The 14,928-nt window shown below is 42.8% G+C and overlaps 1 protein-coding gene across 1 annotated transcript in view; it reads right to left on the bottom strand.

Annotated features, from left to right (window-relative positions):
- The window catches only part of LOC109321277 (formin-like), a 239,975-nt gene that overhangs the window by 186,522 nt on the left and 38,525 nt on the right, over nucleotides 1-14,928 (bottom strand). The window lies entirely within an intron of this gene.

Raw genomic sequence — 14,928 nt, 5'->3', positions numbered from 1 at the left:
AAAATTCATATTAGACAGAAGGCTTTTTTTTTTTTAATGGAGGAAGGGGATGGGGGGGTCGTGATTACCCAATGGAACAATCTACCCAGGGAAGTAGTGGCTTCACCATCTCTTGAAGTCTTCGAATCAAGGCTGAATGCCTTTCTGGAAGACATATTTTAGTTAACACAAGTTATTTGGCTCAATGCACGATTAACTGGGTGAAATTCATAGCTTCCACTGTAGAGAAGATCAGACTAGATAACCTAACACTCTCTTAAAACTATGAAAGTATATTTGTATTTCAGCTTGGAAGATACAAATTACTAAAATTATTCTCCTTACATTTTAAGCATTGTGGGATAGTATTAACTAAACTGATTATTTACTTAACTGGGTTCTTTCATTTCGTAAGCAAAACCAAAGCTATCATACTTACTAGGTGGAAAAACCTATTAAGTTAGAGCTTGCTTACATTATTTAAAGGAAGTAGTTGAATGTTTGATGTGTAGCTGGAAACCCTCCTTAGGGTACTAAAGTCTTTCTCCTTCTGTCTGTCTTCAGTTCTAAATATTTGGCCAGGGGCAACACCCTACTCCCAGCACAACTCAGAACTTATTGGCATGGAGTGCTGAAAAAAGAGCAGAGTGAACATATTTGAGAGAATAATTTCTCTTTGCTATACTTCGTTTGACATGGCAAAAACGTTAGATTAGCATCTGGTTCTAGAACATGTTGTATCTTTGCCTTGGGAATATTTGTGAATGCTAAATGACAGAATCCATTCAGATTGCCAGAAAGGGTAATATTTAATGGAGACATTTCTTCAACTCTTAGAATATTACCCAATGCCTGGCACAGCAAAATAATGTCAGGCAAAGACTAAAAAGGACCAAAGAAAAAATATTAAATTTCTCTTTTCATTTATGGCAGAGGAATCTCACCATATACAGCTAAGAATGTATCATAGAATCATAGAATCAATGAGTTGGAAGGGACCTAGACAGATCATCTAGGCTGACCCCCTGCCATGGGCGGGAAGGAGCACTGGGGGTGGCAGGGGTCATGAGATCCCAGCCAGGTGCCTATCCAGTCTCCTCTTGAAGATTTCCAGAATGTAATTCTGTCATTCTTCTGGCCAAGGTCCCCAAGCTAGATATTCACTTGCAACATTTTGGATCCATATGCTTTTATCTTCCTTCTGGTCTGGGAAGCATCCTGGCCTGTTTCTTTCTTTGATCTCAGATCCACACTTTCTGTGTACTACTGGTACACAGAAGTGGGATCTGCCTTAGGTCCCCAAAAGCAGTTCAGATCCCTCAAGACACACAACTCCATCCTTATAGGTAACTCGTTTGAAATTTATTTTTTTAATACCTTATGATTTTTAAAGCAAAATAACACAAGTTGTGGAAAAATTTTGTAGACAATTCTTCTTTATTTCATAAAGTATAAAAATACATGGAACTAGCCAAAACAATAAAACAGTATTTTCCTCCATCCGTTTTCTGAATTTTATTTGGGCTGAAATCAGAGTCAGTTAAGGTATATAGATATATCCAAAATCCCCCCTTAATAAAGCTTCTCTTTCCTACAGCTAGCTTCCTTGTGTTCCTGCATCTCTAAAATGGCTGGTAAAAAGACTCCTTTTTAATACTTCCATTCCTTTTTTTGAGGTGACACCATGCTTAGACTAATCTTGGTGATACATTGCTTAATTTTCAAATTGGTACCTAGTTTTCTTATTATGGCTATCTTCTGCTCCAGGGATATTTCCATTTGAACAAAAGACTGTTAATATTTAATAACACCCCCTGCTGGCATATCACTCAGTTTCCTCATAATGTGGTGTTTGCAAAAGGTAACAGGTGCCTTACCCTCGAAAAAGGCTTTTGTAGCTTGACCATAGAACATTGCTATACATGGAAACATTCCCCAAATCATCATGAATATGAAAATTGTTAATTTAATGTATAAATGCAGTAAACACTGCAAACCATGTCAAGAAAGAAAAATAAATACTATAAAATCTACCAGTAATAATAATCAGATTGTACATACAATATATGATGATTTAGTTCTTTAGATGCTGCCTGTCTCCAAATGGGTAATAACCTTTAAGAGTCAGGCTTAGATCAATATTCTGAGGCTCCAATCTCAGGCATCCTTAATGTGGCAAAGCAAAAGTGAGGAAAAATGTTTTATTTTACTTTTTTAAAAAAAAAGCATTATCTTTATTTCCCATCATATGACAGATTGGGACTAGGGTAGCATGGGCACCAAGGCATGCAGAGGTTGCAAGTTTGAAGCCAAACCAGAAATGCTTATGGCATGGCCCTGTTTGATTCTAAGGAATCTACAAATTCTGCTAAATACCTTGTCACAGGACATGAGAAGGCAGCAATAGGAAAGATAGTTTACAATCACACATTTTATTCAGCAGGCAGGGAATGTGGATGTTACCATTCTTTAGGAGCAGCAGTTTTCCATTCAGCAGCAGTTTTCTGAACTAGCAAATTGAATAGTTCTGAAAGGTTGGGATACTACATCTTATGTTCCCTCCCCCAGCTGCTCCTCAACCTTATTTTAAAAATCTTGAAGCTCTGGAAATCAGCAGATTATGAAAAATAACAAAACCAAGTCATCTAATTAATGCAGCAATTCTATATAGAAGCAAATATTCAATTATTGGAGCTGCTTATCTGGAGCATTGTATATTGTTCTGCTGTAATATATATCTAAAATACCTTATAGCATTCTATAAACCATAGCTTAATTTACCAGTTCTTTTAGTGTTTACATTTTTGCTCATTCAAACTAGAAAATATAACACAATTTTTTCCAGCTGAATTGTAATGGTAATAAGCTAGATGCTTAGGTTCTAAGGTAAGATAAAATAAAAATATTGTCCAGAAGTTAACTTTAATGTGATAAAGAATCAGTTTGCTGACACCCAGCAAAGCATATTTTACCTCCTCCTTTTATGTAAACATTAATCTGTAGATATAAGAAGTTACAGTGAAAAAGATACCACCAGACAAGTATAGGACTGATTATAATAATTTGCAGTTTACTTTGTGACACAGACACAAAAAGGTGATTCATACTTCTCCATGTGTATTTTTCATTAAGCCAGTTTAGTTGGGTTTTATAAGCTTTTCCTCAGTGAATTAAAATGAGTCTTGCACACAAACTAAATGCTCTGAATCAAAACTGCCTCTAAGAGGTAAAAAGGAGCAGACAATTCCCATGGCCAACAGCTATGAGGAGTGGTGAATTTAGTACAAAGGACTCTATGGAGACATGGAACAGGGAGAACTAGGACTCTGTTACAGAGAGGATCAGCAGCACAAGGCAGAGAAGGGGCCCCAGCTACCTTATACGGCTGATCCAGCTTGTATGCTGCAGGTTGCCAAGCCCTTGTATAAACAACATTACATTATTACATCCACATGCAAAGTTTTTTCTGTCAAGAAGCTTGGAGACTGAAACATCTTAGATAAACATTTAGGGAATGTTCACTTTACAGGGTGTACCTGTGCCCAAGTCCCAAGCTAAACCCACCTGTGATTATCCACCTTGTACTCCCTTATGTGCCTAACATGCCCACCTGGCACTGCACTGATATGTTCTGAGTTTAAGGATTTCTGGTTCTCTTTCAAGGAGCCTCTCTTGGGATCTGTTCATGGTTTATTGTAGGAGAACTTATCCATTGTTCCTAATTCCTTGTCCCTAGGTGCTGTTAGCCTGCCATTGTATCCAGCTGTGCGGGGCGCGAGTCACGTTGTGACTGTTGCCCTGGTGGGTTCTAGCCCCTGATGTTAGTTTGCGAGAGGGAGAGGTGGACTCATAACGGTTCCAGAACATTTTTATTTGATCTCTTACTTATGCACCACCGGTGTGGACATGGCTGCGCAGGCGGTTACACTTGGATCTGAATCCGAGACCAAAAACGATGATGAACAAAAGATGAAACAATGATGAACAAAAGAAACGAATGGTCGATATGCAAGATACGAACTAGTGACGAGATATGAACGAGTGCACAAATGAATGCCTATGACTCCGGAGGCAGGAGAAGCCGTGGGAAGCTGGCCAGGCCTACCCACTGAGCGGTGAATGCTCTTGCTTCTCTTCTGGGCGGAAACTCAACCCTAGCTTTTATAGGCCAGATGACAAGCCCAATTTCAAGCCCCGATTGGTCACATTTTCCTGCTAAAATGTTCGCGGGGTTTTTTCCCACAGGGGATGGAGTTTCCCCAGCACATGGCCACGGCCATGCAGCAAGCCAAATAGGGGCTTTCCAGATTGCGTGGAGAGTGCTGACAGCATCTGTTGCTGGGCAAAGCTGCCAGAGTCCAGCTGGAGCATGACAATAGCGAACACACTTACAAGTCTGAAAACTTCTTGGCTCTGGCTACTGCTAGAACAAATCCATGGGTTTAGCCCCATGGAAGAATTTTTCTTGTCCATGTATGGGACCAGTGATGGCATTCATATGTTCTGAATTTGCCCACTTTAAGGAGAATGAAACATGCTAACGATAATCACTGTGCTGGCATTGGTTGACCAAACAGGCAGATGGCCAACATGGTGTGTATGGGAAGGTGCATTATCTCAAGGTGAGGAAATTGGGTATTGACCAGTATTTGCAAGCAGGAACCTTGTTAATAGCCAAATGACAATAAGATGCCAGTGCCCAGGAGTAACTTGTCTTCTGTGTGACTCGTGAGGCCATACTTCAAGCTCAGAAGATCTTGAAAAAGGTGCAAATACATTATGAACAGCTTCTGGTTTATAATGGAATCCATATTCGACTGACTCAATCTATCACACAAGTCTACAAAATGGTTTAGATGCCAGAATTGCCAGTACTGTTTGTGTTACTGTGGGCTATAATGCCCTGCATAGGGTTGCTGTATGTCCAGGTTTTCCCAGGCATGTCCTCTTTTTGGGTCCTCCTGTCTTGGTCTGGGCATTTTTTTAAAATATCAACAAATGTCCAAGATTTTGCTCTGCTCAGCATCGAAGTATTTTCCAGAACTTCCCAGTTTGCCCTAGCACAGCTAGTGACTGGAGGCAGGGGGTATCATGTGCATCTCCATGTGCACGTGCACGTGCATGTGGCCAGCATGCAGCCAGGCAGGGATGCAGAGACTCAGAAGCTGGGTGGGAGGGTCCAAGGCTTGGGGACTATCGGGGGGGTGGGGAAGAGGCTGTGGGTGAGTGACTGTCTGAGTGAGTGAGTAAGTGGGAGGGGTGTGTGGAGGTAAAGGGTGTGTGAGGGAGTGGGTGCTTGCCAGCACTGGGGGAAGCTGTCTGGGCACTACGGCTGCAGGAGGGTGGGGGAGGCAGAGGAGGCACTTGCCCCTACAGTAGGGGGAAGGAGGTGGGGGGGTCCTACGGGGGCAGCATGGAGATGTGTGGTGTGGCTGGCAGCACCAGGGCTGGTGCCTGTACTTGCAAGGGCAGGGCAACTGGGAGACACTGCAGACCTGGGTGAAGCAGGGGCCTGCAGGTCAGGAATGAGGGGCATTTAGCAGGGCTGGGGGCTGTGGCTTGGGAGTGAGGAGCACTGGGGAGGACAGGGGTCAGTGGGTCAGGATCACAGGGCACAGGCAGTGCCAGGAGGATGGGAGTTGGGAGTGAGGGGTATCAGCAGGGATAAAAGGGCTATGGGTTGGGAGACAGGGGCACCAGCATGGTTGGGAGGGCAGGGTACTGTGGATCAGAGGGTACTGTGGGTCAGGAGTGAAAGACAGCAGCCGGGCTGGGGTGGGAGTGAGGGGCAGGGGTAGGGCATGGGCATATCACTGCCTCCCCCACAATCATATTACCTTCCTCTCCCCACACTCCCCAACAGGTGTCCTCTTTTTTGAAACTAGAAATATGGTAACCTTAGCCCTGCATGAGATCTATAAAGCTACAAGTAAGCAATATTGCTGTTGCTTATTTTAATGAATGCTGCAGCATATTAATGCATTTAAATTTATTTCCCAAAAGCTTTATATAAGATCTTGTAATCCTTTTTTATTTTCAAAGCAGTCACCTATGTTTTGGCATACATGCAACCAAAACATTTTAACAGCAAATAAATAAATATTCAAAAGATATAAAAATATTGGTGGTCAAGCCAGCTGGCCTGGGCTGGCTTGTTTGCAGCTTGCAAACAAAGAAACAAAAATCAGAACAATCTGCGTAAGAACAGATCAACTACCTACAGGAAGGGTGCTTAACCTCTGGCCCACAAGGCAAATATGGCCTGTGAAGCTTTGAAGTCCGGCTCTCCACAGGTTGGGAAATTTGATGGCAGCGACAGTACCGCAACCCCCCACACCCCCCCCATTGCCAAATTCTAAGCCCCACAGCGTGGAGTGGAGCTGGGCCAGGACCCTTCCCCTACATGGCCAGATCAGAGCTAGGCCATGTCCCCTTCCCTCCACATGGTGAGACTGGGGCTGGGCCGTGCCCTTCACCCTGTGAGCCATGTTCTCTTCATCCTCCCTGTGGGGCTGGGCCACACCCCCTTTCCCCCACAGGGCTAGGCTAGACTCCCTTCCTCGCATGGGGCCAAGTTGGGGCCACCATTTAGCTGGAGTGTGGTTGGGCTGCCTCCCCTCCCCACTTGGTGTAGCCAGATGGGGGCTCGCTGGATCCAGCCTGTGGAGGGACTGGGGACTGCCCATCCAGGCTGCCAGGCAAGAAGGCTGTCCACTACTGATCTACAGTGCAACCAGTACAGTTTCATGGAAAGTGCAAATGTATGATGTGCTTTTCCTCCTTACTCCACTAGAATGAATTGCATGGGTTGTCTAGAGTGTACAGGGGTAGCTCCTGTTCTTTGAATGGTTCATGGTCTACCCAAAACCACAGCTATCCAGGTGTACTGGCTGCTGTTTAAGTGAAAATGCGACTCTCTGAGGATGGTCTTGGAGCAAGACCTGAATCTAGAACTGCACTGTGCATTTTATACACATCCTTCTGTTGTACTCAGTCTTCTACCTGCAGCCATCAGCTATGTTGGAGGAACTGTATGACCAACTGACAGTTCTTCCCTCCAGAGTAAATGCCTCAGTTTATCAGAGATGTAAAAAGTACATTCATTTTGACCACAGAAAATACTTCTCTCCCCTTAATACACACATACTTTATTTCTCTCCCCTTAATACATACATACTTTTATTCTGGAAAAGCCAGAAGTCATCTTGGAATGTTTTTATTTATCTGACCTATTCAAAACCTCTTGCGTTACACATCGGCAATCCACAGACTACAGTAACCTTAGCAGGATCCTGTTACCAAGTTCTTCTTAACCTGATTCAGGAAGGCCCTAGAGAATATCAATCCACTTGGAGTAAGAACGCAAACTACTTTTCCAGGCCCCTGGAGGAAATCCATTTATCTACACAAAGGAGATTTTTTGGCATTAGGTGAGTGAACAGCATACTAATGACAGAAATCTAGTGAGCTGCAAGGCAGCTGTTTCAAGTTTGCCCTGCTGAAGAGTTTTTGTATGAAAAAATGCCCATCCTTACAAGCCAGTAATAGATATGACGTGGGCAAGTTAACAGAATGCCAAGATGCAGAGGCTTGCTAGCAGTTGGGAAGAGACCCATACACGTTTTTCTTCTAGACCCTCTCCTTCTACCAGCATGGGAAATATAGTGCAAATAGACAAGAGGCCAAGAACCAGATTTATAATTCTGATGGCTTGAATACTTGTGCAATGTAGCTGCAACAGCAGCGTAGCTCTGTAGGAGCATCCCAATGAGACAGAATTTCAAAGAGAGCTGTATATGCTCAAACAGATATGTGTACATGGTAAACCTAGATGTCTGATCCTTTTCTTTTCCTAAGAATAAGTTTAGGATTAGCAAACACAAATCTCCAGTTACTTGTTTTAGTCTTTTTTTCTGCACGTGGAATCTATCTAGCTTCCCATGTGGTCATGGTATGCAAAAGTGGAAGGGTATGTCCTGCTTCTAGAACAGAAGTAAAATCCAACTCTTTTTATATCACTAGTTACACTGGAGATAGGCAAGAAATACCTCCCAGTCGAACTGCAATTTTGGTAACAACATGCCTATATTTTCATTACTATTATTGTTATGGTTGTTGTTTTCATTATCATCATTGTCATTAGTGTCACTTACCAGGTTCTTGTTCTGGGTTACATAGCGCTGCTTCCTCTCTCAAATGTATCCCAGGCCCATCTCTGAACAAGTCTTTGGCATTTAGCCTCAGATTATCTTGGCCCATTCTCTTTTGTCTTGATCTAATGCTGGTACTATGCTTTGTTCAGGGATATGCTCTTGTGACTCTTCTTCATCTGATACCAGGTTCTTCTCCAGTGATACCAGGTTCTTCTCCAGTGCTGTCCCATTCTCTTCACTTCTGGTTTGACATGAATGCTGTTCTACCCCAAGAAATGAGTAACCTGGAATGTAGGCTTCATATTGCAGCATTGGTGAACACCTGGTTCAAGAGTTTAGTATAGAGGCTGGTAGAAGAGAAACTGCCAAAAACTGCCATTCCTGTCCTTTGCCATGTATCAGCTAGACCTGCTGGTAAGTCTGAGGTGCTTAATGTGTTCTCTGAGCTGTTGATTCCAGACTCATCAGCATCTTGAAAACCTTTCCTTCTAAGAGCAGATTTCAGTGCTTCTTCCAAACCTATAGCCTCTACAGTTCTTACACTAGCTGTTAATCAGAATTTTAGTGTGCTCCTCCAGCCAGCAAACAAAATGCCAAATGAATCATTTTCTGTTTGCCGAGGCTGAATGGGTTGTGTTGAAAATGAAACAGGTCATGTTAAATGAAAAGTTAAACGATGACCAGCTAAATACAAAGCCACAAGGTAGCTTTGACAGTGCACAAGAAACTTACTGGGAGTAAAGAGTTACTACAGACAGACTCTGGGAACTGTGAGAAAGAACTAAATGACTATCCAAATATAAGTTCAGTAGCACATTCTTTATGCACCTTAATACTGCAGAGAGAGAGGGACAGGACATTGGCAACATGTAGGGGGTGCATATGGGTGCATGTGTACCTCCTGAGATTGGTGGTGCACCCCCTGACACCACTGCAGCTGCCCACAGAAGCTCCCCGCTCACCACCACTATACCCCTGCAGCCTCCACTGCCACCACTGCCACCACTGCCTGCGGGCAGTCACCATGCCTCCCCAGCCTCTGGGGACATGCATTATTCATGGGACAAGAACATGCTTCAAGGCACAACATGTGCTTTACCTCAAGCCTTTAGCCAAGCAAAAAAGTACACTTCAGCATGTGTTTAAGGGTTTTGTGCATAGATGGCAGGGAGTGGTTTGGAAAAGAATATCTGCTGAAGCACATGGGCTAGGGATAGAGATTAAAAAAACCTGAGCCTGAATTGATTTAATCTTTGCCAGTTAGTCTAACTGGCAAAGTTTGAACCAATTTGGAGGTGGATAGACATTCCCTTTTCATTCCAGAAATGCAGGCACATGCCTGTAGTGGCTCAGGCTAGAAGCTGGGGGGTGCAGCCCTCCTTTCCCTTCTGTAGTGCTGAGTGGAGGGGCCAGGCCTCAGCAGGATGCTCTGATTATGGAATGGTGTAAGCCTGCTCCCTGCCTGCACTGTCTCAGCTCTCAGCTCAAGGGGCAGGAGTGTTGCCAGATCCTAGCCCCAGGCTAGCACTCTGAGGCAAAGGTGGGGTGTGCAGTGCATGCATCTGTTTATGATAGTGAGCTTTTCAATCTCCCTCTCCCTGTCTGCAAACCTGACAGGGCTGCAAACCAGCTGGGGACTGATAAGTGTTTATTAGCCCATCAGCAAAACAACAGACTCTGTCATTAGTTCAAGCTCTTCTTAAACAGATTTTTCCAAGGAAAGAATGGAGGGAAGTTACCAGCTGACCTGTTGATTAGCTCCAAAAAGGCCTAAGCAGACACTCTTCTGTCTGTTCCAGTGAAATTAGAGACACACATACAGCATTAGCAAATACAGCTCTCAGCATTAGTTAGCATACCACATGCCAAGGGTCTGTGGGGCTGGGGTCCATGCTGTGGAAGATGGGAGGAAGGGAGGGGGGGGAATCACTGCTTGAACAGCAAGTGGCAATGTGGGGGGGGGGCAGGGGGAAAGCAGGCAGATTCTGTTGTGCTTGCAGTCTCCACCAGAGCTCTGGCTAGGAAACAGAGGGGCAGGGCAGACCTGCCCAAGGCTGCAAAGCATCTGGGATGTTCGGGGATTCTGGCTTAACTTAAACCAGGAAGGGGTCTGGGTCAGACACTGCATAAATTGGTTTGACCCAAATCAGTTAAGTCTGATACTACATTCAGCCAGGTTTATCTTAAACCAGTTTCAGTTTAAACCAGTCTTGGCCCTTTTGGCTAGGGACATACATTACACATAAACCAGTTTAAGTGATCAGAAACTGGTTTAAACCTGTAACAGAACACAAACTGGTTCAGTGCACATAAACCAGTTTGAAAATGACGGATAGCAGGTTGAGATAAATCTGGTTGAATGTAGTTGAATGCCTGTCCCAGACCCCTTGCTGGTTTAAGATAAATCAGATTCCTCTGGCATCCTGACATGCTCTCTGGGCTGGGCATGGCTCTCTGCTCCACAGCAAGGCTGGCCCCTCCCCTCTGCTCTGCTCCCTGGCTGCAGCTCCAGAGACTGTGAGCTCCTCCCCAGTACCCCTTCACCACTCCCTGCTAAGCAGGAATTCCCTGCTCACCCTCTGCCTTGAGGAGAGATGTCTGTGTATTAGATAGCAGACCACATGCTGGAGATGTCCGTGCTGAAACAACAGGTCGAATCAATAGGCATTTGGTACTGTCCCTCTGTTGTTTTCTTAATGGAGTGATAAACACTGAGTTAGGGGTCATAAACACTGTAATTGATGCCTTGCTGGGTTAATCAGAGCATCCTGCCTGTTTAAGGGAAGGGATGGCTACTCTAGCCCTCCCTGGCTTCTTGCCTGAGCCACTGCAGGCATGTGCCTGCATTTCTGGGATGTCTGCCTGGTTACAAAACTGATTTAGCCTAGCCAAGTTAGACTAACCTGCAAAGACTGAACCAATTCTGGCTCAGGATTTTTGAATGTCTGTCCCTAGCCTTTGAAACTGGTTTATGTGCACTGAATTTATATTCTGTTACAGGGTTAAACCAGTTTCTGCTCACTTAAAACAGTTTATGTGTAACATCTGTCCCTAGCAATGCAGTCTAGATAATACCTTAGAGGGGAGATAAGATAAAGAAAATGGTTCAAGGGGCAGGTACTCTTAGCAACACAGGTTGCAATGACAAAACAGGCAAGTTGGGTTTTCTGACAGAGTGATAAGAAAGGGATCTTTATATGAGAGGAAATAACAGGAGGCAGCATTGATGCATGATCTTGTATACAACACAGCTCCTTCTCTTTTTGGCTGTTTCCTAGGTTCCCTGCCTGGTTTTACTGCCTCTAGTATACTTTTCCTCTGCTCTGAAAAAAACTACCATTTTCATCCCAGGAGAACCAAAGAGATTATATTTGTCTCATTTGGAAGAGTATCATATTCTTAATTTTCCTGTAATTGTGTAAAGCAACAGCTCATTAAGTCAATGACAATAAATCACTGCTACTTTAGCAAACTGTCATAACATGAGGTGTTTCTTTTAAGATATCTAGCAAAAAGCCAATTTATTTTCTGTTAAAATATACATATGTTAATTGGATCAGCTGGTAATATATTTAAAAAATAAGATTAACAAACTTGGGGAAAAGTTTATTTTAAAATATCTGAGTATTTGAAAGAAATACAGGATAGACAATTGGACAAAAACTAAAAGAGCAATTTTAACTTGATTAATTAAAGAGCACAACAGTCACTTCCAGGTTGATAACTTAATATATAAGCTATTACAGAAAAAAATAAAATCATTCGGTATTTGCAAATACAAAAGCTGACTTACTAGAAAAGGCCCAATTATCCTTCCATCCACCCACCCACCCATCCAACCTTCCCTCTTTCTCTCCCAGTATTTTGTCACAAAAAATAGTCGAAGACAGATATTTTAATGCAGCTGTGTCAACACAACTATTTACCATACAAGCAAAAAAGATCTTCTTGCTTATCTTTAATATTATGGAAACTGTGATGGTTTGGGGACCTTATTAGTATCTTATTAGATTCCAGTCCTGTATCTTTGAAGCCAAGAAAGTACATTTCAAATCTGCACATAATAAACAATCTTCACCAGAGACAGCTCACTTTTTTCCAGCTATGATGTTTTTGAAAAACAAGTTGAGTAATTTAAGACAAAAATAAAATGAGAAAATAGCCTTCTGCTTATGACATGTTATGAGAAGAGCACAAATTTACATAATGAACTGTTTGTTACATATTAACTTTTCAACTCTACCTCTAATTACTTTCCTTCCACTTACCTACACTGTTTTTTAGATGAGGTGGCTAAAATGCATGCATTCGTCAAACTGAACGAATACGAATACCATCAATTAGATTAACATTATAATTGTTTCATTACTATTCTCTAACTGCTTAAGCCTTTAGAACGATGAGTGCACATATGCACTCTAATGTTCTGAATAGAAGTACTCAGAACTAACGTACTTTTTAGAATCTACCCTCTTCTTTTCCCAACTCTCTCATAAAAAAGCCAAATTTTTCTTCCAACTCTCCCTTCAAATATGTCCATCTTATGCAGCCCAGGATGGAGTTTGGGAGCTGAAAGTACAGGAAGCAATTCACATCAGGAGGGCCACATAGGGAAACAGAAAGAAGGGACATGCTGTGACTCAATCTGCTTAAGGATTCACAACTTTCTCCTTTCCTGGAAAACCAAATAAAAATTTTGGAAAGTGTGCATATTTCAAGGTAAGTTCACAAAGAAAATATTTAGTTAATAAGAAAGAGTTCATATAATCAGCATCTTAGAACTGAATCTGGACCCTACTGTAGCTTCTGCACACTGCTCTTGCAGTGCAAACTGATCAAGCAATTTACAGTATATGTGGTTTACCTTCACTTTACCTGCTTTGCCATTCCTATCACAGCATAGTAACTGAAATATTTTTTCAACATTTTTCCTCCATATGGGGGAAAAAAACCACTCATCATGTGTTCTTACTGATTGGCACAATACCAACCATCCTCCAGTCTGGAAGCTGTTCTAATGATAAATGATAGATTTATGTACGTGATCAGTGGAGCTACTTTGTTCTTTGGTTTCTTCAACATTTTTGGATGAATGCCCTCTGGTACAGGCAACTGATTGCCATTTACTTTTTTTCTGAGCTATTGTATCACCTCCTTGATTTGTCAGACAGTGATATAGTTTTACCACCTGAGGCAGGCAATTCTCCATTGTTCTTAGTAATGAAGACCAAACCAGAAATCATTTATCCTCTTAGCTTCCCTTTGTCTCTTTCTGACTGTCTTACCATTTCCAATGAACTTAAAGAATGTGTGTTTCATTTTTCTTATTGGTGTTTGTTCCTCAATGCTGGTTCCACCCTCACAAATTTGTTTTGTATTCTACTTGAATATTTTCTCTATTGCTTCTAGCCTGAGCCCAAGAGAGGGCTGTTGGTGTACTGATGTATTAAAGGGTGGTCATGAGCTAGTGATGCAGTATGGCTCTGAAAAAAGGCAAATGAAATTCTTCTGCCTCTATTAAGAATATTCCTAGTATTAGTATCAATGCACAAATCACTCACAAGACTCTGTTTGGGAAATGCACAATTCTGATCACTTATGTTTAAAATGCAAATGAAAACTTGAACAGATACAAAGAAGGGCTGCTACAATGCTTAAGAGAACTGAATACTTATCTTATAAGAAGAGATTAGAAGATGTTGCTCCTGAAATTTAGTAAAACCAAGGTTATGTTCAAGTTTTGTTGTCCTTTTTTTTTAAACACAGATGACCAGAACTGTGCACAATTTCCTAAACAGGGTCTTATGTATGACTTGTGAAGTGATACAAACACAAGAGGTACTCTTATTAGAAAGATACACACTGCATTAGGAATGTTTAATAGTACAGAGAAGGGGTTTCCGACCTTTTTAAATGAGTGTACCCCTTCTGGTGGGTACCCCTTCTGTAGTGTACCCCCTTCCAGATGGGGATGGGGAGGCGGGGGGGGGGGAGGGACATGCTGAAAGCCGACCGGATGTGAAGCCATGCGGTACGCGACGACACAGAGTGGTGAATGGATGCTGTATACCCCCTGGGGCCATGCCAAGTACCCCCAGAGGTATGTGTACCCCCAGCTGACAACCCCTAGTATAGAGTGATGGTCAGTAAATGAATACATTTGTACTCCACATTCTTAAACCCTCTTATAGTTCCATCCAATGAGATTACCTATTTCCCCTCTTCTATGTTGGAAATATTCCCCAGCTTTGTGCCATAAATGGACACCTGACAAACATGCAGCCCCCTGCTTTAACTCATGACACTTTACATAAAGTGTCATGAGTACGAGCACCCCCCCACTCCCCAGACCCAACAGACCTTTGTCTGTTGGGTTGGGGAGGGAGAAGGGAAGTGAGCCTGGCTGCAAGCAAGCAGCCAGCTGAGAAGCAGCCCCTCTACCCAGCTGAGTTGCTGTCCCTTGGGTGTTGTTGCAGGGTTATTCTCCTCATCTGAATGTGTGCCCAATAAATCCTGTTTTTCACTACGGGTCTGTGGCATCTCAGGCACCTGTATCTCTCAGATCATTGACTGTGTCTATACACATGCTCAGAGGTGGGGGAATGGGGATTTTCATTACAGTAGTTCCCAGGCAGCTGCTCTAATTAAAACTTCTCAACATCACATGTATTACACCCCCACACATTTAAAAATGGCTGCAGGATGCTTTATGTAAGCCCTGTTTGATGAGACTTAGTTAAAGTACCCTGAGACCACTGTAAAATGCACAGGGGCTAAATGCATGTGATGGTGCAGT

Source organism: Crocodylus porosus, unplaced genomic scaffold (assembly GCF_001723895.1).
Source record: "Crocodylus porosus isolate Cpor-Errol unplaced genomic scaffold, CroPor_comp1, whole genome shotgun sequence".
Taxonomy (NCBI): Eukaryota; Metazoa; Chordata; order Crocodylia; family Crocodylidae; genus Crocodylus; species Crocodylus porosus.
The sequence above is the reverse complement of the archived record's forward strand: the minus strand, read 5'-3'. Positions and strand labels throughout refer to the sequence as shown.